Below are 26,514 nucleotides of genomic sequence, written 5' to 3'. Positions count from 1 at the left end.
GTCCTCAAACACATGGCAGGGGGCAGTCCAAACACGCATGGCCTATGGATTTACCATTACCAAAAGGGGGGAATGTAATGGATAATGCTGTTTCTTTCTTCAAATTCATCAAGTCGGTCATTTGACCTGCTCCTCTAGGAATCAGTAGGGGCCAGAGAGATGACTTAGGTTACCCCAGAAGCAGACCCTTGAGATAAAGGTGAGAGTTCAGTTTCTTTGGAAAGTTCTATTAGAGGTCCAGGAAAGTGAAACAAGGAAGCCAATAAAGGCTTCACTTTTGAGCTAGTTAGCGTTGCGGATAATTGGGGCACAGTGATGCTGAGGGCCTCTGGGAGACAGTGTGGAACGTGCCTTAGAGTCATAACAGCAGAGGAGCTGTGTGGACTCTCTACCCATCAACTCCCATCAGTCAGTGGGGGAGAGGCAGTCAGACTACCTCTAAACGAGTTAAACTGAAAACACCAGTAAATCATGTTTGCCTCTGTATTTCTGTAGCCTTTGTAATAGTCACAGGCAAGTTTTACGAAAGCTCCACCTCCGACCCAGAGGGCCCACTATTGTAGATGTGAAGGTCACAGACTCTCATGGCCCTTCAGTGCCAGGCTTTCTTCTCCGATTCACTAATCAAAAGTTACGAATATAGCTTCTGATCCCTTCTCTCTCCTCTGCTTTTTTTATTGGCTCTCAAGATAAGGCAGGGGCAGCAACCAGCAGCTCTTCACATTAAGCAGCATATTTTGCTGAGCTGGGACTTGACTCCTAGTTGCTACAAAACAAATCTAAGTTTATATGAAAGGTGACAAACTCCATGCCCTGTCATTTATTCTTTTTATAGCATGCGCGATACCAAGAGTCAGCAAGTCTTGTTGATTATGTGAATCGACTAGAGCAGAAAGCATCCTAGTGTAGAGATTTCCTGTGTCCATAGTTAGAAATTGTTTGTTTTAATTAAGAGAAAACTAATTCCACTGCTTCTGATTACTACATACATTTTTACAAAGAAACCCATAATCCCAGTATTAAGAGGGATAAACACAGTTTATCCCTCTTAATACTGGAGTGCATATTACTCTAGACAGGAGTCTAAATACATATGGATGTAATAAAAAATGTATTATACTTTAAACTCATTTTTAAACATTTAACGATTGCCAAAGAAAAACATATGGAGATTTTACTATGCCCTAGGCACTGCACTAAGTTCTTCATAAATACTATTTCATTTAAAGTACAACACTATGAGAGAAATAACATCAACCCAATTATTGGAGGTCACGGTCACGGCTGGCACGTTGAAATGTCTGACTCTAAACTGAGATCTGTCCATTCCAGATTTTAATTTTCACTATTCTCTCATCCCTGCAGCTGATTTTTTCAATTAAAATTGTATTATAACCATCATTCCTGACAATATTCATCTATCCACTACAACAACTGTTGAATGTCTGACTAATACTCCATTTATAGTTCTTCAAAATATTTCACCATTTCTCTCTTGTTAAGACATTTGAGTTTGGTTTTGTTTGTTTTGAATTTTCTACTAGTACCAATATAAACAACGGCAATAAATACCCGGTAGATAAATCTTGTTGTACATCCTTAATTACTTCCTGAGGATGAATTTCTAGAAATAGAGTCATCGGGGCAATGACATACAAACATTTTATGCTTTCAATAGTAAAATTTCCCTTCAGAAAAACTATACCAAATTACACACCTGCCATTTATTGATCTGTGAATTCATTTAAAACAAAACAAAAAAACCCCCAAATAAACAAAACTACAACCTTTCCAATCTCAGTATCATCTTAGAAATAGAAAAGATCTTAGGAGTCTTTTTTTTTTTTCTTTCTAATCTCCTACACATTATGGACCTTTTTCACAGTGCATACCTGGTCTGGGGTATCTGTCCTATAATTCACAGAAAGTGGAGACAGAGAAGATGATTTAAAATATCCCTAAAGCACAAACAGTCAGCAATGAAATACTGCTCTAACAGTTCAAAAATGCATCCAGAATAGGAGAGACTCATGGGGAAATGAGGAGATCGCGGCGGGATTCCAACATACTTGACACAGGTCACAAAATGATAACGATTTTCTGGTCCTTCTCCACCTGGAATGGGTTTGCTCTAGGTTTTGGCAGCTGAGTACATACCACTTGCCGTATGCAGTTGTGCAACAGCTCGGTTTTCTTTGCCTTTGGAGATTCCACAAACAGAGGCAGGGTGGTCAGTGGGAGAAGAAGATTGTTTAGAAACAAAAATGAATTAAAGAGTGTTACATTTCTAGGTCATAGGGGCTGTGAGTTTAACTTTTTGTGTCTTCTCTTCCACCCAAACTCTGAAAAATTTCATCGCTGAGTCCCTTTAATTTTAGAGACACTGGGATTTAGCTGTGTTTGAAGGAGAAAGTGACCTTCCGCTGGTTAAGCTTTCCTTGAGTACGTTACCCATTAGATACAAAACATGGCTGGATGTTGCAGTGGAAAAAAAAATAATAATACAGGTCAGTGAAGCAATAGAAATCTATAAAAAAATCTATAAATATGTAAATTCTGCGAATGATTGGCAAATACAACTGTGACAGCAAAGAGGAGGAAAGATTAATTCTACCTGGTGAGGGGATGAGGATAGGGGTGGAAAAGAAGGTTGTATCTGTAGACCGTGGCAAGGCCGGGTCCTATGGACCTTTTTTTTTTTTCTTCTTTGGGTGTAGATCTGATAAAGAATTGCAATCATGAAACAGTAACATTATGAATACCAATAATTTGCTTTAATCGTACACACACTTTCTTCGGGGACATACAGACTCCATTTCGGCTGCACGCTCAAAGTCATCCTGGAAGAGGAAGGAAAAATTGAAATTTCTCACACCTCCTCTGCTTTGGGAAACTGGATTGATTGGGGGTAGGGCTCAGGGTCCAGGACTCAGTCCCAAAACTTTGGGCTTCAGGAGCTGCAGGGGACCATTCTGGGGTCTATCTTGTAGTCTTCGGGGCGGGGGTATCCCACTTTATTCACCCTACCGCAAAATCGCCTAGCGCAATACTTAGCACCCGGTTAAGCAATGGTTTGTCCGAAGGATTTCATGCATCAGCCTTTTTCCCTGTTAGAGGACCATTCCCCTATCAGCACGTTATGCATCCTCTGCCAGCTCGGCTCATCTCCGATCTCCAGAGTTAGAAAAGCAGGGAAAGCATCGGCCCGGAGTACCCTGAGAGTGGAGCTCTGCCGGGGGGCGGGGGGGCCGGGGGAGGGAGGGAGGGCGGCGAAGGCGGCGGGCCGAGCGAACACTCCCACCTCAGCTCCCTCCCCCCGCAGCAATCGCCCAACCCCCGCCCTCTCTCTCCATCCCGGACCACCGCCCGGGAGGCGGGAGAGTGGCGCCCGCGCCGCCGAGGCAGGCTCCGGCGGTCACGTTCGTCCCCTGCAGCTTTTGCAGTCCCCTCCTCCCTCCTCCCCGGCCCGGGTCTGGAGGCGATTCCCCTCTAGCGACTGAGCCGAGCGTTTCTGGGCGAGCGGCGCTTCGCCCCCTCCCGGCTTTGTCTCCTCCTCCGGCGAGGCTCCGGGCCCGGAGCAGGGTCTGCAGCGGCCGCCGCAGCGGCGAGAGCCCAGCGGTGCCTCCCGGCGCGGCCGCCCGGGGCCGCACCCTCTCTCGGCGGAGGCGCCGGAGGACAGCGGCCCAGCCACGCACCGCCCGCGTCCCGCGCACCAACGCCGCAGCCGCCGCGGGAGAACCAGCCCACCCGGCCGGCCGGGTCGGAGGCCGGCAGCCCCGCTGGCAGTCGGGTGGGGACGGCGGCTGCTACGGGTCTGGCAGTGCTCCCCGCGCTGCGAGGATGGAGCAGCCACCCCGGCCGCGGACCGGCGCAAGGTAAGGTGCAGCCGCCTGTTGCTTTTCGCAAAGCGCGGCATCGTCCCCTCGGCCCGGGCGCCTAGGCCATCCCTCCCGGCACCGGTAGAGGACAACTATCACCCCATTTCTGAGCCTTGTCCAACCCCCGCCCCCTCCCGGTTCCCTGGCGCAGATCCTTGGAGAGATTCCCTCCTGGCGAGTTGGGGGCGGGGGTGGGTGGTCTACCCTCTTTGCTCGCGTGCCGCTGGCTGCAGTGCAACAGTCTGCAAACTTTTGTGCCCCCTCCCTGCGTGCTGCTCAGCCAGTGCGGTGCAAGTTGCGTGTCCAGTTCTCGCTGGCGCCCTTCCCCCACTCCTCTCCCCACCCCAACCCCGAACCTCCCCTCGCCCTAGGCATCTGCCTGTTTCTCCGTGCGTTCTTGCCAGTCGACTTTTCGCTCCCTGCAGCTCCTGCTAGAGAGGCGAGGGTTTGGGACCCAGCGGGGCTGATCCTGCCTGTAGGGGTTGAGTGGGAGCGGAGATGGAGAGGTAGTATAGGTGGGACGTGGGGGAAGGCTTCCCCCGCCCCTGGGGCTCCGTCCGGCGCGGCGGGAGTCGGCCCGCTCTTCCATTTGCCACCTCCAGCTCGGGAATGAACCCCCTGGAGTGGCTCGAGGCTGTGCGCCGTGGGAAGGCAAGTGCAGCTGCGGGTGGGTGAAGTAAGTGGTTAGGGGAGGGACAGGGTGCTGGTGAGGCGGGGGGAGGAAGCTGAGGATGGGTATGGATCTGGTTGAGGGTGGACCAAAAGGCTCTGCTAAAGGGGGCGAGGGGCCGGCCCCAGGCCGCCTTCAGACGTGGAGGAAAAGGAATTTGAGCCTGGGGGGGGGGGGGGCGGGTGCGTACAGACAGATGGCGGAGGGGTTGATACCTGAGAAGAGCAGAGGGGCAGACCCGAGCTCTGGAATGCCGGGCCCCGGAGGCCTTGGGAAGGCAGGCTTCTGGGTGCCTGGGATGGGGCGACCTTTCTCCCCGGGAGAAACAGACCTCCCGATTCTGTGTACGTTGGCATCTTGGGCGGTGACTGAGTGGTCAGATCAGGGACCAGGGGAGCTTTTCCCTGCTCGAAGAGGACCCCCGTGTCCCTTCCTTTCTCCGACACCGGCTTCCACACCCTTCCACTTCCCACGCCCACAGTCCGTGCCCCGCACCGGGGAGTTAGGGATGTTTCCACGGCCTCAGGGTGGGAAGGGGATTCCGGTACTCCGGCGGCAGGCTTGGGTGGTGGGTTGGGGATAGTCCCAGCGCCTGGCGAGTAGACCTCGGTCCCAACTGGTTGGAGGACAGCGCAGGGGGCGGAGGCTGCAGTGGGAGCCCCCGCCCCCCCTCTCCCGCCCCTCCCCACCTCGCACCTGGGCGGAGCGAGGGACCCGGGGAGCCCCAGACGCCCGGGAGGCTCGGTAGCGCGGCACGGAAGGGCGTGCGGCGAAACGCAGGGCGCTGGGCTAAGGAGTGTGAGCATCGGGTGAGGGGAGGCCTGGCTCTCAGACCCGGGGCCCCAGGCAGAGGTTTGTCTGCCCAGCTCTCAGCCCCCCAGGTAGATCCTCTGGTTGTTGCAGACGCTTTGGCGGATGCGGAAAGGCGAGGCGCTTTCCTCCTTTGCACCCCAGCAATCTGGAAGGGGGCCTAGACTGCTGTGGCGAGGCAAGGGCAGTTCCTGGGATCCACTGATGCTGGCGGGGAACACCCCGGGCTGTCAAAGGCCTGGAAGCACCTTATTTAACCTTTCTCTCTCTGAGGAGGTGCACGCCCCTCTCAAAGTGGCGCCTTGGGCTGAGAATCCAATTCCCGGCTGGTTCCAACTGGCTCCATAGGAGGCGAATTTGGAGGTTGCGTAGGTCAGGAGCCCCGTAAATCCCTCTGGTCCTTCCTGTGCAGCTCTCCCACGTGCAGGCTTTGAGGGGCACCACCGGCTCTGCGGTTGCCCTGCGGACATCTTCTGCTCTCCGGACCCGAGCTGGGAGAAAGCAGAGCTCAGCGCAGTCCCCTTTTCTGGGCCCTACGCCCTGGCCAGACCCTTCCGGAAGGGACGTCGACTGGCCAGGGCTCCGGAGGAATCCTGAGTTCGGTCACTCCCATCCGGGCCCCCCCTGCAGCCGCGAGCTCCCTGTCTCCCTACAGCAAGCTCCGGAGTCCCAGGCAGCGGATAGGGGATGCCCTCGGAACAGGCTGGGGTGCACCTGCTGAGCGCAAACTCCACACCCTCCCAGGCCAGGCGTCGAGGGGGATAGAGCGTTGGCCTCCTCCGAATTCCCTGGATAACTGAGGTAGGATCCCAGAATTAAGTCCCTCACTCGGCACTACTGAACTTTGGACACCCGAGGACCTGGTTCTTTCTGGGTGCTTGTCGCCTGGTTTTGTGCTTGGGCCACTTGCTTTGCCTGTAGAAACAGATTGGAACGTGTCCCTTGGCGACTCTTGAAGGAAGACTTAAAATCCACACCAAGGTGTTTTTTTCAGATTGCTGAGCTATTCTGGGGAGACAGGTAGTAATAATAACCACCAGCATTCGCATTTACTCTGTGCCAGCTCTAAAGATTTCATTCATGGGCACTAATCCTCACAACCACCCTGGAAGGTAGTTATTACTCCCTTTTTATTGGTGGGGAAACTAAGCCGAGGAGAAATTAATTTCTTTGCTCATTGTCACCCAGCCAGTAAGTGGTGGGACTGGGTAGAGAACACTGGTGTGTCCCCTTCTTTGAACCCCATTTGGTACCAAAGAACCTTTGTCCCAGGGAAGCAGGGGTGAGGCCCCCCGTTTTCTACTCAAACCCCAGGCCATGCTGGCAGTGCCATCCTTGCACTGGAGGCCCCCGTAGCTGTGACCCTGGGGAGACGGATGGTGCATATCCCCCCTCAGAGCCCCACGGGGCGCACCTCCAGAGGATGGGATCCTGGCACCGGAAGCAGATTTAGGGAATTGGCTGCTGGCACTGGATTTCTTTTCTGAATCTTCTGGAGGACATTCCCTTTGTAAACGTGAGGAGAAATGGAAGGGGGATCCGAATGTGAGCAGGGCTCTGCTCTAGGGACACACGCTGTAGACACAGTATTCTGCAAATGAGTCCCTTTCTAGTGACTGAATCACAGAACATTAGAGTCGGCTCAGGTATCACCCATCCCAATCCAGAAGCCGGGAGGGGCCTTCTTGATGTGGTCAGGGCCACACGGTGTGTTTCTGGTACCACTAGTACTAGACCACTGTCTTCTGACCCGTGGTCAAAATAAGCTCTGTTTATGCATGTATAGATTAGGTTCACTGTGGCTGTTTTCAGCATCTTAGAATTAATTCATGAAAATTTAATTAGGGAAACGCTTGTTTATTTTAAAAGTAGACCCTTTTGCTGATTTCTCATAAATGCCTCCATCTGCATAACCAGAAAAAGCCGCTATCATAGAGTGGATAAGCCACCACAAATGTGTGTCTTTTGCCAAACATTGCAGTATGCTACTGATAAGCCTTCCAATAAAAAGATTAACTAACCATGCAACCCTTTAGATGATTCTAAACAAAATTTAATGCATTCTCAACCATTTTAGCCAAGTCCTTCTGTTAAGTTGAGTGGCTCTGTCCTGCCCCAAACCCAATTATTTGTGAAAATAAGAAAATGTTGGGGCTTCCCTGGTGGCGCAGTGGTTGAGAGTCCGCCTGCCGATGCAGGGGACGCGGGTTCGTGCCCCGCTCCGGGAAGATCCCACATGCCACGGAGCGGCTGGGCCCGTGAGCCATGGCCGCTGAGCCTGCGCGTCCAGAGCCTGTGCTCCGCAACGGGAGAGGCCACAGCAGTGAGAGGCCCGCGTACCACCAAAAAAAGAAGAAAATCTTGGACCTCAGAGAGAAAAATCCTTTTGCATGCAATGAGATGATTTGGTGTTATTTCTTCGGGATTTCTGACCATTGCGTTAAACTTTAGGCCGATGTCAATTTGAGGCAAAATCACATCTTTCTAGTGGACATACTTGAGGCTCAGAAAGGGGAAAATAATTCTTTGTCCCTTTCTCACTCCGAGTCCCTTTAACAAGGGGACTTTCTCTAGCAGTTTAGGGATTCCATATGCCCCTAGGCATTCTTGTAGGACAGAATTCTGATTTCTAAGAGCATCCTATGTCTTTTCTCTGTAGCTACAATACTAGGATGTTCTCCCCCTGGAGCTGAACCAACAAAAAGTCAGTAAACAGAGAGGGGAATTGGGAAAGCCTGTTTCTCAGAGTCACATTGTGTGTGTGTGTTTGGGGGGTGGGCGGTAGCTAAGAGTTACAGGCGGAGGGTGGAAATTTGGTGCCTGTTATGTCACCTGAAATAAGATTTCCATCCCTGATGCTATGCTAAACGAGGACAGAGGCCCTCGGGCAGTGATGGGTAGGTTTGGCGTGAAGGAGGAAGAGGTGAGGATGAGGGGTATGGAAAGGAGGCTTGGCTGATGAAGGGCCTTGGGGTGGCAGAGATGACCCCGGAGAGCCTGCACTGAGAGATGCTGTCCTTCCCCCCCTTCCCCTCCTACCCACCTCCTCAGTCCGCCATCTGTGTTGGGTTGACTGATCTGAATCCCAGCGTCCTCAGTTATCTCAGGGGAAGCATTCACTTTCTAGAGAATTCATTAGAAACGCATATTGTTTTTATGGAAGGAGGGGAAAATGTGCACAGATGCCTCAGTCCTCAGGGAGAGCCCTGAACCTCAGATCATCCCAGAAGGGTGATCTTCTGAAGGTGGGGATACCGCTTTAGTTGGATTACTGCCGTGTTAGAGAATAAAAGATGTGGCATTGAAATCAGGTGTGACAACGTCCCAGAGAAATGGTTTCTTTTTTGGGAACCTCAGGAAGAAGAATTCTTTTGCACCTGGGCAGAATCCTGGTTTCCAATTCCTAGCTTTTCAGGGGTGTCCGGGAGTTAGCTGTCTCCTTATCCCATGAGTGTGGTCTATACCCCCTCTACTTACTTACTCATTCCTGTGTGGCCCACATAACACTTCTAATGGGGCAATTGGTTGGGGGTGTATTTATTTTAATCATATAAACACAAGTTTGTTGACAGAATAACAATTATTATTAAGCAACAGGCTCTGGGCAAAGGTTATTAAAAAAACGAAACCTTTTTATTCAGAACACAATGAATAAATATTTGTATGCAATACACAGTAAGAAGTATTGATAGGAGTATTGGTTTTGGTGAGATACTTAAAAATAAAAGAGAATCAAGAACCAGAGCATCTGAACTTGACCAATTTTTAATAACAAGAGAAGCCAAATAATAAGGATCTGTGGGATTTGAAGAGGATAGCAGGGGGAAGAAAAGAAAAAGAAAACATAAGCAAGTAGAACCTGAGAAGCTATTCCCTCATGGATTTTATTTTAAATAAAAACATAATATCTTAATCTATGTTTAGATTTGAATAATCTGTAGGATTAATAGCGTTAGTATTTTATCTTCAGATTGTGGCTTCCATGAGCTTTATTCTACAAGTGACTGGGAACCATGATGGCAGCCCTTGTACCTGCCATACTAGTATCTACCTACCTGTGCTTTGTAAAAACCTGGTGAATTAATACATCACAACATGACATATGAAATGACCATTTGATATAAGAATGAAGTCTGCAACCGTCTCAAGAGCTGACAGGCCTGGAACATATTTTCCCAAAGTGAATAAGCTAAGAGTAAGGGCTGTATAATTCATTAAAAAAAAAAAAGAAAAAAAACAAGAATACATATTGAAAAAGAACCACCGGGATAAAAACAAGATTTTTCTCTTTCAGAGGATAAATTAACAGATAAGTTTATAAAATTTATGGTTTCAATTTCTCCTAAGCTCTCTGAGATGCCTTTTATATTAATACTTGTCCAGTGACAGTTTTTGAAAAAGGATCTAAGACACTTTTTGAAAAAGGATTTATGCCTTTTTAAAAAATTTATTTTATTTATTTATTTTTGGCTGTGCTGGGTCTTCGTTTCTGCGCGCGGGCTTTCTCTAGTTGCGGTGAGCGGGGGCTACTCTTCGTTGCGATGCACGGGCTTCTCATTGCGGTGGCTTTTCTTGTTGCAGAGCACAGGCTCTAGGCACGCGGGCTTCAGTAGTCGTGGCATGTGGGCTCAGTAGTTGTGGCTCGCGGGTTCTAGAGCGCAGGCTCGGTAGTTGTGGTGCACGGGCTTAGTTGCTCTGCATCATGTGGGATCTTCCCGGACCAGGGATGGAACCCGTGTCCCCTGCATTAGCAGGCAGATTCTTAACCACTGCGCCACCAGGGAAGCCGTGTGCCTTTTATTAGAAGTGAAATGGAAAACAAATATAAAAAATAAAATATTGTGAGTCATTCTCAAGCATGGAATAATACAAATTTAGATTGGTTTCCTTCTTTCTTTCTTCTTCTTCCTCTTTTTTTTCTTTTTAGGTCACTGATAGAATTTTCATTCTGCATGTAAATAATCAGTACCTTGCTGGCAGAGACAGCTGGACAAATATTTCCCCTGGTAGTAGCCGGAAGAAGGCACAGGGCACTTGTATATTTGTCCAGAACTAAAGCGCGAAGGTCCTGGCTTCCCCTCTAGTTTTTTAACCTCAGTTCTGGTCTAGAAAAGCAGTCCTTGCATAGGCCTGCATACAGCGGGCTCACCCTGGTAGCAGTGACTAAGCAGTATCCTTTCCTTGGCTACACTGGGAATTTATGCTCTGAGGAGGATCCTGGTCCAGCTTGCTGACCTTCCCTAGACATCTGGTCATGAGCAATTACCAAGCAGGAATGTTTCCCATCCTTTCTACAGATTATATTTAAGCTTGGGTTGGCAAAGTCGCATCATCTCCTGCCGTGGAGTGTTTTGTAGTCATTTATTTGGGTGGTCGGTCTGTGTTTTAGTTGCTTCTCAAAAACACTTCCTACCAACAAAATTAATACCCCTCCCCAACGAAAGGTATAATGTAGACTCTTGGTGCTCAAAGCATCTGCTACAAAACTCATGAGAGAGGGATGGCTGAGAGCCAGCCAGGTCAGGAGGCCCAGGAGAGAGGCCACAGAGAAGCAGTGGGGGGGGGGGGGTGGGTAGGAGAGAAAGGGGGTAGGAGGCGCAAACATCAGGGGAAATGGGCCACCCAAAGGAAGGGGGCCCAGCGGTTAATACAGGAAGACTGAGAGATACTTGCTAAAAGCCAAATCCAAAGGATAAGGAAAAAAGGCGTAAAAATAAGAGAAGATGAAGAAAGCTAATGGGTGTGATAAAGGCCTGAAGAAGAGGTGTACAAGTTATTAATAATGCACCTAAATAATTCCTCAAGGTCTAGACCAACCCAAAGGCAAGCTGAGACCTCAGCCAGAGGGCAGACTGTCTTTCCCACACTCCCTGTCCTTGGTAAATGTGGCTTCTCCGTCACCAGGCCCAGGGCTCTTAATCTTATTTATGCCATGGCGCCCTTGGGCAGTCTGACACATTTAGGGAGCCTAGAATGATGTGTTTAGATATATAAATGGCAGTACATAAGATTATAACACGAGCCGTGTAAACCATTGTGACCTACTAGTGTACGCACAACAAGATCTGATGGTGGACCCGTGGGATGAGTATAATGCTGCTGTGGGTGACTGCAGACCTGCACCGTGATAGGAGAACATCCCACCTGTCTGTTTGGGTGGCAACATCGCCGGTCCCGGTACTGTGCTCAAGGCCTGTGGCCTGCATTTATAATAGAGTGAAACGCGAAATTGTCGTTCAACATTAGTAAGCAAATTCATGACTTTCGTCCCATTCGGGTTCCTGGATTGCTTGAATCCACTTGATAGATGCCTTGGAGGTCTGCGACTGGGGTGACCATATCATTCATGACCGGGATACTTTTGAGAGTAAAAGGGAGTATAGTTGTTCCTCTAAGAAGTGGGTGTGAATTGGGATGGGCCTGGGCAAATTGTAGCACAGGGGCCCTCAGCTATGGAGACCTCCTTGGGGTCTGTCTTCCCAGATGAGTTTTCACTTCTCTGGCCCAAGGAATTGGCATTATCCACCCTATTCCTAGGGGTCACCCTTGTAGATTCTGATGGGCATTGGGAAGTGGAGAACCGCTCTAGGTGAAAGGAGCCACGTGTCAGGGCCACAGCCGGCCGATGGGATGCCTTTGTGAGAACTGGAAAATGGGCTTCCTTGGAGCAGCTGCGGCTTCTGGCTCCTGGCTGGGTGAACACTGGCCTGCATTTCATTTCCCACTGGCTGTCTTGGCCGCATGTCCTGAAGCCTCGGCCAATTTCTCCTGAAGTGAGGTTGAATTATTAGACTACGGTGCATTTCAGCCCACAGTTTCAACTTCTCCCAACAGTTTTTTTTTTCAAAGCAGAGCTGCCACAATGGCTTTTCAAGGTTCACTTCCTGTCCCTATCCACTTCTTACTCATCAGGAAGTGGCGTCAGTGTGGGCAGGTGGATGGAGACCCATGGGAAGAGGCCAGGATCTGGAGAATTCTTAAACTGGATCATAAGGCCTCGAGTGACGGAGACGGACCGAGGTCACGGAGTGGTCCCTAAGCACGTGGTTCATGTTGTCCTGTGCTGGGGGAAGATGACAGCAGGTCCCTGAGCCTGGGGATCGCCGTGCGTCTGTCTGTGCCGACTGGTGAAGTGGAACCTGCTTAGTAGAAAAGAAGTCTCTTCTAAGAAAGCCTTTGACTCTGCAGGGGGGATGCAGCATCTCAGGAACCTTGTCTTTATGTGCATGTAGAGCATTTGGTCAGGAGCCGGGCAACCAGCTTTGGCCCTAACCAGCTTGGTGGTGATGGGCTGGTTAGGATGACTGCTCTCTGCTCCCTTTCCTCAGACAGAGGACGCTTGCAAGCTAGATGGTTTCTAAAGCCCCTTCCAGTGCGGTGGTCTGCGAGGGCATTTTTTAATTTATACTCCATTCGCTGGCCTTCGTCTTTAAGCGGGTCCAGGCTCACTTTCTTGCTCAGAGCTTCCAGACCCTACGTACCACAGATCCAACAATGACAGATGGAGACACTCTGCCATCCTTAGGGTCTGTGACTAGAGTGAGGGGATGGGGGTGGGAAGAGTAGCTGGGAGGCAAAGGGATAGACTAGGAAAGCAGTGGACCAACTGATAACTTTGCAACAATAATAATCGCTCGGGAGAGCTGGAGGGAAGATGAGTTCCTAAAATTTTGACTGTGTGTTCATCTGTGTCTAACTCTTTATAACCATGTAATCATGTCAGTCCCTGCTAAACACTTTTCAGTTCCTCCTGGTCGTCTCCAGGAGGATTACATCCTTACGATGGTTTAATAGGTCCTTCGTCACCCGGTCCTGCCTGTCTCTCCATCTGTCATTTTCCTGGGCACACCTACGCCCTGGTGTGTTCGAGCTGGTGTGTTAGTACTAGTTAGCAGTGACAAGGCTTCTCACTTCTTCTCTGAAACTCTGCCCTTGGTGATGCCACACGGCAGCCTGAAATCAGCTACGGCAGGGGCATCTACACCACAGAACCTGACAGGCATTATAAAGCAGTGCTGTTTTCCCAGACAGTCCCTTGTTAAAACTTGACTAGCACACACCACTGCCCCTGCCTCTCCCAAAGACTTGCACTTCCTGCCACAAAAGCTTCTCTTTCCCCTCTCTCCATCTGCTCTTCCGGACTGCTGACAGCTCATCTGTCTTTCTTTCCTTCTCTCTTGCTTTCCCTTCTTCTTCCCCTCCCTCCCCTCCTTCTAAGTGTCCATCCACCTTCTCATATAGAGGCTGCCAGACTCTGTTCTCATCCCTCTTCTGCCACTTCACAGTCGAGTTGAGTGAATCTGGCAGAATTTCCTAACTTTTAATGTGCCTCAGTTTTCTCTACGTAAAATGGGTATAATCATTGGTCGTTGTGAGGCTTAAATGAGTTAATACGTATAAGGTACTGTGAATAGTACGTGATAAGTACCATTTAAAAGTCTTTGTTTCTAGTATTGATCACAGCATTACGGATCGCTTGCTACGTACCCGGCACTGAATATTGCACATAGGAAGAGAGGTTCAACAAAACAAGCACAAGACAAGGTTTAAGAGCCTTGAGCAAAGCCTTCTTCCAGGCATATCAGAATGGACTTCATGGAGTCAGCGGCATTGAAACTGAATCCTGAAAGACTGATGGCAAAAACCCACCAAACTGGCAAGACAGACAGAGGCATCTCAGGAGGAGCAGAGTCACATGAGCACCTGCACACAAGAGGGGACAGCATGGTCTGTTAAGTCTCTGTGTAGCTGAGCGTGAGGGCATGGAGGGAGAGGGGCTCTGATCGTATCTGGGTTATGGTAACATCCACCGGGGAGTCAGCTGCGGTCTCCTCTTATTTCTGCCTTTCTGTTGCCTGCAGCAGTGCGGGTCTGAGCTTCGGATTTGCCCAAAAAATGTCAGACGTCCAGATTTCTATGCCAAAGCTCGTAAGGGTAATGGTTAATGGTAGAACGCATTCAATCAAAAAATAAACAAAATTAACAAAACAAAGCCTACCCAGAGGCTATATCCAGGCTCCTCTGGGAGAATGGGATTCTAGGTCCTCAGGCTGTGCCACGATAAGGTCTGCAGTTGAATACCTGACTTCGAATGTGGTTCTGCTCGGCGCTGTGTGGCCCACAGGTGAGAGTGCCTCAAGGTCTCAGAGCCCTGGTTTTCTGCCAAACGGCCTCGCCACAGAGAACCTTTTGGCTTATGGAGATAAAAGCCATTGCAAAGAACCTGACACGTGTTAGAATTTTTCCCAGAACCCACGGACTGTGGCAGAGATGTCCCCTCAGTAGAGCCCAAGCCTGATCTCAGTCACCCAAAGATACCCGGATAGCCTTACCTGCCTTTTTAATTTTAACAATAGATGGGGGAAGAGAAATGTAGGAGTATTTTTTTCCCCCTTCATTCTGTTAAAAACATCACAAGGAACTTGACATTCCATTCTGGAAGGCTGGCTGTCACAGATCCAGCTGAGAGCGATTGATTGCTTCTGCTTGGATCTAAGATCCTGGGGAAAAGGTGCACTCAACTTCTATGCGGTGTGTGTTGATTGTTCCTTCGAGGCGGGGGAGATTCTCTGAGAAGCAGTCAGCAGCGCTAGGTGTTAGTCGGGGTCCTGTCAAGAGCTGCACTTACGTTTGTGAAATTTCCTGTCTTTTTTTTTTTTTTAATTTTATTTATTTATTTATGGCTGTGTTGGGTCTTCGTTTCTGTGCGAGGGCTTTCTCTAGTTGTGGCAAGCGGGGGCCACGCTTTATCGCGGTGCGTGGGCCTCTCACTGTCGCGGGCCTCTCTTGTTGCGGAGCACAGGCTCCAGACGCGCAGGCTCAGTAGTTGTGGCGCACGGGCTTAGCTGCTCCGTGGCATGTGGGATCTTCCCGGACCAGGGCTCGAACCCGTGTTCCCTGCATTGGCAGGCAGATTCTTAACCACTGCGCCACCAGGGAAGCCCAAAATGTCCCCTCTTTTGAGTACTTTCCATTCCAGGTTGGCTTTGATTGAGCAGGTTTTAAGAAAAATGATCAAACCTTAGAAGAGTGGAATTATTTCTAGTTGAGGGAGCTTGGTGGATGCTGGCTTCCGCGAAGTAGAGAGGTGGCTAGGCCACCGGCCTGCTTCATCAGGCCTGATGAAAAGCACTCTGTAATTGCAGCTTTGTGATATAATACATTGAATCCTGGTGTTATTCTGATTTTGGGTTATCCGTATTTGTTTCCTCGTTTTGTCTGATTGAACTTGATCACGAGAAGCTTTGGAGTTGCAGGCAGGCCTTGGAGTAAGGACACCTGACTTACAAAAGCACATCAGAGGGCTTCCAAGCCCTAAGCCCCCCTGGGCCCTCAGGACTGAGGGGTCTGGTGCTGCTGTAGCTCTCACCCCCTGTTGGTGTCTGGGGTCCTGTCCCATACCAACCACTTCAGGAACCAAACCCCAGGGAAACCAAGGTCCTACTCTTCTGAGGTGGATTTGAAACACTTAAGTTTATTGAGTTAACATTATGGGTCAAATAACACATTTGCTGTGACGGAGGTGTTGGAGGCCTAACCCCTAATGTGATGGTGTTTAGAGATGGGGCCTTTGGGAGGTGATTAGGTTTGGGTGAGGTCAGGAGGGTAGGGCCAGACACCACCGGAGAGCTTCCTTCCTGTTTTCCAGTTACACACACCCAGGAAAGGCCACCTCAGGATACAGCAAGAGCATGGCCTTCTGTAACCCAAGGAGAGGGCCCTCATCAGACCCTGACCGTGCTGGCACCTTGATCTTGGACTCCAGTTACTAGAACTGAGAGAAATAAATTCCTGCTGCACCCGGTCTATGGAATTTATAACAAAATTAACAGGCAGCCTGAGATGACTAATATAGGAGGTTACTATAATTTAGCCTGGCACCTAGCCACCTTGTGAAACATATCTGGGCAAAGATGTGCCTTTTTTATACCGTGGTATCTGATGCTTACCACCAGCCTGGCACTTAGTAGGCACTCAGTAACTTCCCGTCGAATGAAAGAATGAGTGAACACTAATGAATGGAGTGGGAAACGTCCAATTTATAAACAAACATTTAGAAAACGGTTAATTTGAGTGTTGGAAATTTCCTGCAACTGTGGTTTGGAGATGAAGGAAACATAAATTCTTTTAGAGAAGAAGCTGTTAACACCCTGAACTTTTTACTAGTTCACCCCACATAGGGTCTCCTGGAGCAGTTCTCCGTAAAGAGATGCTGAGTTGAGCTGCTGGCCCACCAAAAAAACATAATTAACTTAATTTTAGTAAAATAACAAAGAAAAGTCATTTCTTTATAAATGAATCATAGAACCTCAACATTGGAAAGGACTCGTGAGGTCCTTTTTCATTTTAAATACCCAATGGGCAGGTTGCATAGAAGGAAGTGATTTTTTTCTGACAAAATCGTGGCTTTCGGGGTCTTTCTTGTTCCTCTGAGAGATCCTTCAGACATGAGGAGGACTTGCTCCATGGCTTTTGCAATTTGAGAATGGAGATACTGTTTCCTCAAGATGCTATTCATCCTTATTCATAGCTGGGTGCAGAGGAGTTAAGAATGTGTGGGTGTGGGATTTGAAGAGTTGACTTGCTTAGGTAACAGTTGGCGTGCCAGTTGTATAATGAAGAATAAGTATTGACAGTGTTAAATTGTGGCTGAATCTTGGTTTTGGTGTTTAAAAAAAAAACAAACAGAAGAAAATTTCTAAAAGCGACAGCGTTGTTTTTATGCCAGGGGTGTTTTCTAAATGTTGGGACAACAGTGCTGAGAAATGTGGACCTCCCATACGTGTCACTTTCTTCTGCCTAGCCTGGTTTTACTACTACCCGCATAACTTTCTTTTTAATTGGCAAGGGTTGTACTGTTTCTAAATACACATTTGTGTTGTACTCGATGGATGGAGGGAAATAGCTTTGGAAATAGGTAGAATCTTAATTCACTTTTCATATTGAAGGTGGAAGAGCCAACTGGTTTCTCAGGAAAATTAATGGCATTTTATTGAGTTACTAGGTAGTTACTGTTTGCCTCCCAAGCTCCGAAAACTCTGTCATCATCAGCTTCCAGGGCTTTCTCAGGTGAAGCTGTGCACCATTACTTCTTTAAGAAGCAATGTTCCTTTCTCCACCTTTTCTGTGTGCCGACAAGAATAGAGACAGAAATACAGAGAGCCTCACTTGTGGGTGGAGTAGGCAGTGTGAGTGTTACCTGACGGGCGCTAGGTAACGTTGTGGATTCTACTAGATACAGGTGCCTCTAGTTAAAAAACACATGGATATTCAGAGTCCTGGATTAATAATGTAATGCTTAGGTCAGGGGGTTTTAACTATTTTTTTCCTGCTATGTTTCCTTTTGGCAGTCTAGTGAAACCTATGTATCTCTTCTTATTTTGAAAAAATTTTATTTCAACAAATTAATATGTGTTTACATAAAATGTAAAATATTAAAATTAATATTTTTAATTTGTTTAAATAAAATGTAAAAAACATTTTTAAATGTAAAAAGTATGTAGGATTACAAAGAACCAAAAAAAATACACAAACACACTGATTTTCACAGAGCTTACAGATGTATGCATGACCTATATCACTGCCCAATCTATCAACAATATTTTAAAAATTACTTTAAATAACACACTTTAATAGTTAGCTTAACCATCAGATGTGTCTGAACTTGCCTGTTATAGACTTGCAGCCCACATGCCTCTCATATTTCAAAAGACAGTGTTAACTTACGAAGAATTAAAAATTCTCATTTGAACGGTCCAGTTTTGCGAAACTCTAACAAATAATTTAAATGGCTGATTTCTTCCCACGTATTCATGAAGGACAAGCAAGCGTAGATACGTAAGGCTATACAGCATCCTAGTTGTCTGGTCGCTAGGTGGAGAATGCACCTTCCCTGTTTTGTAGCTGAACGATGACCAGATTAGAAATTGACTAAGAGTTGCCTCTGTATAGTATGAGGGGCTATAGTCAGGAAGAATTAACTACCATAAAGTTATGATGCACATAAACGATATTTCAGGATTTCTGGAACAACTGTGTGGTCGTGTGGAAAAAAGCTGTGATTTTTTTACTGCTCATGTCACAGGTACCGATAATACTAATGTACTTTGTTGCTTGCCTTGAAATTGGAAGGAAAGCTAAATTCCAGTTGGAGATCAGTGGAGAAAAAAAATCAGAAAAGACCTCCCACGGTTGTGGATCCCTTGTATTCTAGCTATGGCCACAATATAGGGAGGGGTAGGGCATGGACCCTGAGTTAAAAACCTCTGTCTCAAGGTGTGAGTAAACACCTGTAACAGACAAAGCAGTTTTCAGATGGATGAAACCCATTAGAAGGGATTATAAAAGAGTGTCATTTTCTGTTTGGTAGTTTATTTAACAAACATGGCTAAGGAGTGCGGCTGGCCTCATAACTGGTCCCTTTAGAGAGACACGCCATTGATTTGATCTAAAATAGTGTTGGGTCTTCTTTGAGAGCGGGGAGTATAATATTTTGAATATTTTCATCAGTGTTAATTCTTAAACCGTTTTGGGGTGGTTTGAAATAAGCCAAAGTTGTTTGAAGTAAGGCTGTTGAATGCAGAGGGTGGTGAAGGTGTGTAGACACCAGACTGGGACTTGAAAATCCCAAGGCTTCTTTTCAGAGGGGACTCGCCAGCTACCCTGAAGGCTGCTTCATCACGGGTGGAGGTGGGGTAGGGATAAGATCCAGAAAAGACTGTGTTTCTAAAATGATAGCATTTTTGGAGTCAGCCTTTGGTCCTCTGGGGTGACAACTTTATACACGCACTTCGCTCTATAGAGTAACGTTCCAAGACGGTTTCAAAATACTTAGTGACAATATTCAGTGTCACAGTTTACACAGTCTTGACTAGAACTGCACTGTCCAGCAGAAGCATAATGCTAGCTACCTGTGCAATTTCAGCTTTCCAGTAGTACACTACACATGTAAAAAGAAAAAGGTGAAATTAGTTTGAATAATATATTTTACTTAACCCAGTATCTCCAAAAGTATCATTTAAACTTAAATCCAAATTAAAACTCATTAAATGTTTTCCACACCGAGTCTTTGAAATCTCGTGTGTATTTTATACCCACAGAACATTGCACTTTGGACACTGAATTTTCATCAGAAACACTTGACCTATATTTAGATTTCATAAAGGTACTGTTGAAAGATCAGATTTACGTATCCAAGTTGTAGCAGATATACTTAAACGTTTTCCAATAACTGAGTGAGTATTCGTTTTTAAACTTTAAATAAATCACAATTAAAATTCAACCTTTAGCTTCTCAGTCTTGCAGGCCCCATTTCCAGGGCTGAGTGGCCACACGTGACTGCTGGTTATCGTACTGGATGGTGCAGGTCAAGACTGTATACAGTCAAGTGGGACCCACTGTATAGCACAGGAAACTCTACTCAGGACTCTGTAATGGCCTATATGGGAAAAGAATCTAAAAAAAGTGGATCTATGTACATGTATAACTGAGTCACTTTGCTGTACACTGGAAACTAATACAACATTGTAAATTAACTCTATTCCAATAAAAATTAAAAAAAAACAAACAACTGTATGGGACACCACTGGAGAGAAATCCACAGGCACCAAGCAGACAGTCAAAACTCATTGGCAAAATTACGGAGAGAGGTTTTTCTTTGCAGTTGTCTGTCCTTTCTGTGAATCAGTCCTATTAGTCTTTTTGTTAATCCAGTATTTTTCCAGAAGCTCCTGATCTTTTCTTTAGAATCTTTCATATGATCCCCGCCCCCCCCCGCCGCAAAGGGCCTTTTCTTAGGACTATTGATCTCCTCCATCCAGGGGCATCCTATGGCTTCTGCCTCCCAGAAGGAAGTTTCAGGGATCAGCGTAGGTGATTAGCTGGAGACCGGAAGCTCATGCCTCTGCCCCAGGTTCTCAAGACCGAGAGTACAGTTTTCTGACTCTGAGCCCCACTGGATGTCCAGTACCTCTGAATCTGATTCTGAAAAACTGGAGTGGAACCCAGGAAACTGCATTTTTGTCAAGTCTTCCTTGCTCTCCCTACCTTCCCCCACCAAGTGACTCAGAACAGCTTAGTTTAAGAACTGCTGACCTAAGCATCCCTCCTCCCACGATTCTTTTTGCTAGTGGTTCATAAGGTGTGTTCTGAGGACCCTCTTCATCAGAGGGCCCTGTGTCTCCTTAAACTGAAGAGTTGTAGGCCCTGCCCCAAACCAGCTAAATCAGAATATCTGAAGGTGTGACACTAGGAATTGACATTTTTAGGAAGCTCCCCAAGTAATTCTTATGCCTACTAAAGTTTAAAGGCTTTAGACCTTATGCATTGTGACCACCTAGAGGGGTGGGATAGGGAGGGTGGGAGGGAGACACAAGAGGGAGGGGATATGGGGATATATGTATACACACAGCTGATTCACTTTGTTATACAGCAGCAACTAACACAACAGTGTAAAGCAATTATACTCCAATAAAGATGTAAACAAACAAACAAACCTTATGCAGACCTTCCCACTTAGAAATTTGGAATTCTTCAATTCCATCCTTTCTCATTCACCCTTCCCCCATGTCTGACCTTTAGAAACCCACTTGCCATATTTATTCTACCTTCCCTGTGTTAGGGTTATTTAACGAATATGCATTTGTTCCAGGGACTGGGGAAAGAGAAATAAAGATCGTGAGATCCTGTCTCTGACTGCAGAGAGCTTGTAGACATAGGAGGGAGAGGCAGATTTATGGAAAACTGAGGTCATAAAGCACTACAGGTGGGGCGCCACATATATGTGCTGGGCACCTTGAGGACACGAAGAAGACAAGAGTCATATAGGCACCTGGGTCGGGAGTTGATGAGAATCGCTTCAAAAGGGCTTCAGAGACCTGCTACCAACCAGGGTTCTGGGCCTCCTTAATCAGTAGAAATTGATCAGAGGCCAGACAAGAAATCCAGGCAAGGCTTTATCGGGGCTGCGGTGGCTGCCAGAGGGAGTAAAAACAAGCAACAAGTTCCCTTGCTCTCTTACCCGGGATGGGGGTGGGGGCGGTGAGCTTGTTCCTTACATGGGGGTGAGGGTAGGGTTGTGGCCAGGGGTGGGGCCGGAGGTGTGGCTTAGGTGGTCTGCCCGCGCCTTTGGTGGTGTCGCGTGCAGGGGGCATGCGCAGTGTCCTGCATTTGCTCCCGGCTCTTCAGAAGTGGCGGTTGGCTTTTTGGGTTTTTTTTTTTTTTTTGGTCTTTTTGTAGCTTGTTGTCCATAATATGCCCCAACTGCACATGCCGCAGAGGTGTCCAGTCTGATGCTGTGGCTTCACTTCCGCTGCCATGGTTCACACAGATTTCTGCTGTGGTTGACCTTCCCTTGAAACCCACAGGCAAGGGAACTCTGGAGAACAAGGCCAAATGAAGCAAAATCAACCCAATACAAAACCACTGCAGCTCCTTGGGACACCTGTGCTGGGGTTGGCTGCGTGCAGGAGGGAGTGGGGTGATGGGTGGGATGCCCAGCCTCGAGGGCCCTGCTAAATCCATAAGGACTTTACCTGTGGAGAGCAATGGCTTATACATTGGAGGTGTGACCTGATAAATGAATTTTCTTTACGAGAATAACTCAGACAGTGGTTCTCAAATTTCTGGCATTAGACACATTTCAGAGTCTCAACCGTGATGGAGGATCCCAAAGAGTTTTTGTTTACATGGGTTATATTATCCATATTTACCAAATATGCTAAATTAGAAGTTAATACTGAGAACTTAAAAAGTTTACTAATTTATTAAAAATAACAATAATAAGCACATTTTGTGTTAACATAAAAGCAATTTTTTGTGAAAAATAATTTATTTTCCAAAACAAGAATTCAGTGAGGAGAGTGGCATCATGTTACGTTTCTGCACGTCACATTAATACCTGATTCCCACACCTGCTTCTGTGTTCATTCTGTTGTGATAGCCCATGGCAGAAAGCCTTGGGAAAACCCCAGTCCACTTGTGATAGGTGAAGAGTAGAAAAGGCAAGTCATGTCTTCAGTGTCGTGTCTGTGGTATTATGGAAATAGTCTATATCATAACTGGAGTCAAGTCATATCTACAGAATTATGGAAAGAGTCTTATATCCTCACCGATCCCTGGGAAGGGCCTCAGGAACCCCCCAGGAGTCCCTGGACCATGTTTTGAGAGCCGTTGGTGAGGAGGGTGTCTTGGTGAGCAGGCAGTGTGACCAGGATACGGGGAGGAGACCTCATAACAGTGTTGGGGGAGGTGAGGGAGGGCCTGCATCAAGGTGTATCAGCGGGGATCAGAAGGGAGGGTGAGCGAGAGATGCTAAGGAGACAGATGCCACAGAACTAACCAAGTGGATGTGGGGATGAAAGAGGGGAGAGGCCCTGAGGATGTCCTGGGTCAGTGGAGATCCCCAGCTGCTGGTATCCAGCCCTGAGCTGGCCAGGCGTCTGTTCCCCAGGATCACAGTTTAAGGGGAAGGGAGGTGTCAGGTCCAGCCCTAGAGTAATTGTCTGCAGGTCTAAAGCTGCCTTCTATGGTATGATAATACCTTGGTAGGAATGTATCTTTTAGGATGGGCAGAGTTCCTGAAAGCCTTCCAGGCTGCGTGGTTCATGTATGCAGGGATACAGGGAGAGAAGGCTGTTGGTGAGTAGCAAAGATGACAAGGGTTGAGGTTTGGGGAACGCCCTTCTTTTTGGGACTGGACGCCTTTGTGGTGAAAGAGCGTTCACAAGGCACTCAGGAAGCCAGAATGTGGTTTGACACAATGTAAGTGTGTGTGCGCATGTGTATGTGTATATGTGTGTTCTCTATATATGTGTATAAATACGGTTTTATATATGTATATGGTGTGTATGGTTTTATATATAAATAGCTATAAAGGCTCAGGGAGCTGCGTGGGGCAATTCTGGGGGATGGAATGAACTGGCCTGGGCATCTGAAGCTGTGGATGAAGGTCCTGGTTTACCACCAACTCCCAGTGTGACCCTGGACAACCCACTAGGCATCTCAGGGTCTCGAGCTCCTTGTCTGGGAAACGTAGAGGGTGTGAAACGTAGGAATCATGTGATCCAATCCAGGTATTTTACAGGCCACAAAGAGTGATCTTCTGGAGGACACAGCGATTCCATCAGCGTCAGCATTTGCTCAAGTAATGTTTTCCTGGCCCCGTTTTCAATCTCACCTGCTGAGGGGTTGGGAAATGAACAGAGAAGCAATCCATTTGGTGTCAAGGGACAGCAGCTGTGTCTCTCAGGAGCTGCAGGTCTTGTCATTGGTTTGAATGTGGTCCCCGGCTTGGCCTGGCAACCTGGCCCCCTCTTGTTTCCTTAGTCCTTGAGAAAGCCTTTTGTGCTAATTCTGTCCACACGTGTGTGCACACAGAGCAGTTTGACCCTACTCTGCTCAGTGATTCCCCAAGTGTGCAATGGGAGGTGGTTTTAGATGTGCACAGATGGTATTTATGTATACTTTGATAGTATAGAAAAATACAGCAAGCATAGCAAAACCATTTATATTGGTATTATTTCATAGGCTAAGAAAGAGTTTAAGTAAATTGAATTTTAAAAAGATTGCATAAATGCTATTGCAGGAAAAACTTGGATGTAACAAAATTCTTTTTTTTAAAATTTATTTATTTATTTTTGGCTGCGTTGAGTCTTTGTTGCTGCATGCGGGCTTTCTCTAGTTGCAGCGAGCAGGGGCTGCTCTTCATTGCGGTGTGTGGGCTTCTCATTGCGGTGGCTTCTCTTGTTGCGGAGCACGGGCTCTAGGCGCCCAGGCTTCAGTAGTTGTGGCACGCGGGCTCAGTAGTTGTGGCTCACGGGCTCTAGAGTGCAGGCTCAGTAGTTGTGGCGCATGGGCTTAGTTGCTCCACAGCATGTGGGATCTTCCCGGACCAGGGCTCGAACCTGTGTCCCCTGCATTGACAGGCGGATTCTTAACCACTGTGCCACCAGGGAAACCCTGTAGCAAAATTCTTGAAGGTAGGATGTGAGTGACTAACATGTGAGTAACATTAACTTATATCAATGAGGCTTTCAACAAATTCAGAAAAGGAGACGGTCTTATCACGTGATCCCTGATCCTGATACCTGTGTCAGAAGTGTTCTTATTTTTCATGGGTTTGGTATTTCAGCCTAAAAATTCCTTCTGGGGACCTGAGCTTTTTATATCTACTTTATATGGGTCATGTTAAGTACTTAAAATGTTAGATTTTAACCCGGATTTAACTAAGGGAAAGAATCAGGCAAATTAAAATGAAGGGAAATTCTGTAAAACGACTGACCCTGTACTCTACAAAAATGGCAATGTCAGAAACACCACCCCTCTCCAAAACAAAGAAAAAGAAAGCCATGGCTTGGGGACCATTCTAGACTAAAGGAAACTAGAAGTTTGACAACTAAAGATAATGCGTGATCCTTGATTGGACCCTGGATCAAAAAATAAGAAGTTATAAAGGACATGTTGGGACACTTAGGGAAATTTTGAAAATCAACTGCTTATTAGACAAGAATAGAGTTATCGATTTTAAATTTCCCAAGTGTGATAATCGTTATATAGGGGACTATTCTTTTTTTTTTTTTTTTTTTTTTGCGATAAGTGGGCCTTTCACTGTTCTGGCCTCTCCTGTTGCGGAGCACAGGCTCCGGACGCGCAGGCTCAACGGTGGCTCATGAGCCTAGCCGCTCTGCAGCATGTGGGACCTTCCCAGACTGGGGCACGAACTCGTGTCCCCTGCATCAGCAGGCGGACTCTCAACCACTGCGCCACCAGAGAAGCCCTATAGGGGACTATTCTTGGTTTTAGGGGACTCATGGTGAAGTACTGAGGGATGAAGTACATTAATGTCTACAACTAACTCTCAAGTAGTTCAAGCCAGAATATACGTACATTCACATATACCCACATGCACACATAATGCCCATATACACACAGATACATACACACAAAAACACTTATGCACATACATAGACATAGACATGTAGACATGCATGCCCAAATACACACAGATTAAAACACACAAAGACACACTTATGCACGTACATGGACATAGACATACCTGCCCATATACATAGACACACATGCCTACCTTCACACATACACACTCACATATGTGCAAGGAGAGGGAAAGCAAGTGTGACAGAAAATTAACAGTTGGTTCATCCAAAGTGCCCGTTGTGCAATTCTTGTACCCTCTTCATAGATTCAGACTTAAACTTTTTTCAAAATAAAAAGTTGCAGAAACGATTAGACTTTGTGAAGTAGAGAAATCTCAGCGCTAATCTAAGACGTTCATCAAGTAGATCAAGACGTAAGTGTTGAGAATGTGGATAACAGTTTCTCGAGCTTACTACTGTTAGCAAACCAAACTTGGGTCCACTCACCCGCACACAGTAAATCCAACCTACTGACACCAGGTTGTGGTGAAGAAAGCACAGCGTTTATTGCAGGCACCAAGCAAGGAGAACAGGCAGCTCTTGTTCAAAAGACCCGAGCTCCCCAGTGGCTTTCACGGAAGGGATTTTAAAGGCATTGGAAGGGAGGGGGCTGTAGGCGCGTGATTAGCTTGTGCCCGGTTCTCAGACTGGTTGGCATCAAGGTGAAGTTTCAAGAATCACTGACCTTCTGGTTTCAACCAGTCTGGGGTCTCTGTCCTTGCAGTCAGCAGTTTTCATCTGGTGGGTTCTGCTTCCTGTACAAACAACTTAGGAAGGCGTGTCAGGCCTTTATCTATAGCTTTCAGGGAACTGGGAGTTCGGTGACTCTGCTATGTGGCGGATTTATAGTCTAAAGTGTTACCAGTTCCCCAGCCCAACAGCTATTCTTTGTTTCTCCATCTTCACGTTTCCCATCATTAACTCTCGATTCAGCCTTTTACTTCAAAAGACAGGGAAACAGGGGCTTGTGCACGGTTTCACTAAGGCACGTGCTTTCATAGTGCATAGACATACAGCTGCTCCACAGCTAAGATTCCCTCCTCCAAGTAACCGTTAGACATAGTCGGTCTCTGACCAGCAGAGCCAAGGTGGTTCACGGTGACTGCCTGGATTCTGGTTTGCACAGGCTTTACTATGACCGCTGATCAAACAACACTGTTACGTACAGGATAGCCTCTGGTATAATAAGAATTTTGTGAATTCAGAAGTCCTTCACTAGATACTC

General features: G+C 47.2%; 1 protein-coding gene across 1 annotated transcript in view; it reads left to right on the top strand.

The window, feature by feature from the left end:
- The first annotated feature begins 2,722 nt into the window (after positions 1–2,722).
- LRRC3B (leucine rich repeat containing 3B) overlaps positions 2,723–26,514 on the top strand; it is a 95,180-nt gene continuing 71,388 nt past the window's right edge. Inside the window, exon 1 of the mRNA XM_004311502.4 lies at positions 2,723–3,875. The gene's annotated coding sequence lies outside the window, so the exon portion shown is untranslated. The remainder of the gene's footprint in view (positions 3,876–26,514) is intronic.

This window comes from Tursiops truncatus, chromosome 4 (genome assembly GCF_011762595.2).
Source record: "Tursiops truncatus isolate mTurTru1 chromosome 4, mTurTru1.mat.Y, whole genome shotgun sequence".
Classification (NCBI taxonomy): Eukaryota; Metazoa; Chordata; class Mammalia; order Artiodactyla; family Delphinidae; genus Tursiops; species Tursiops truncatus.
Note: the sequence above shows the minus strand (reverse complement) of the source record. Positions and strands in the feature narration are given on the sequence as shown.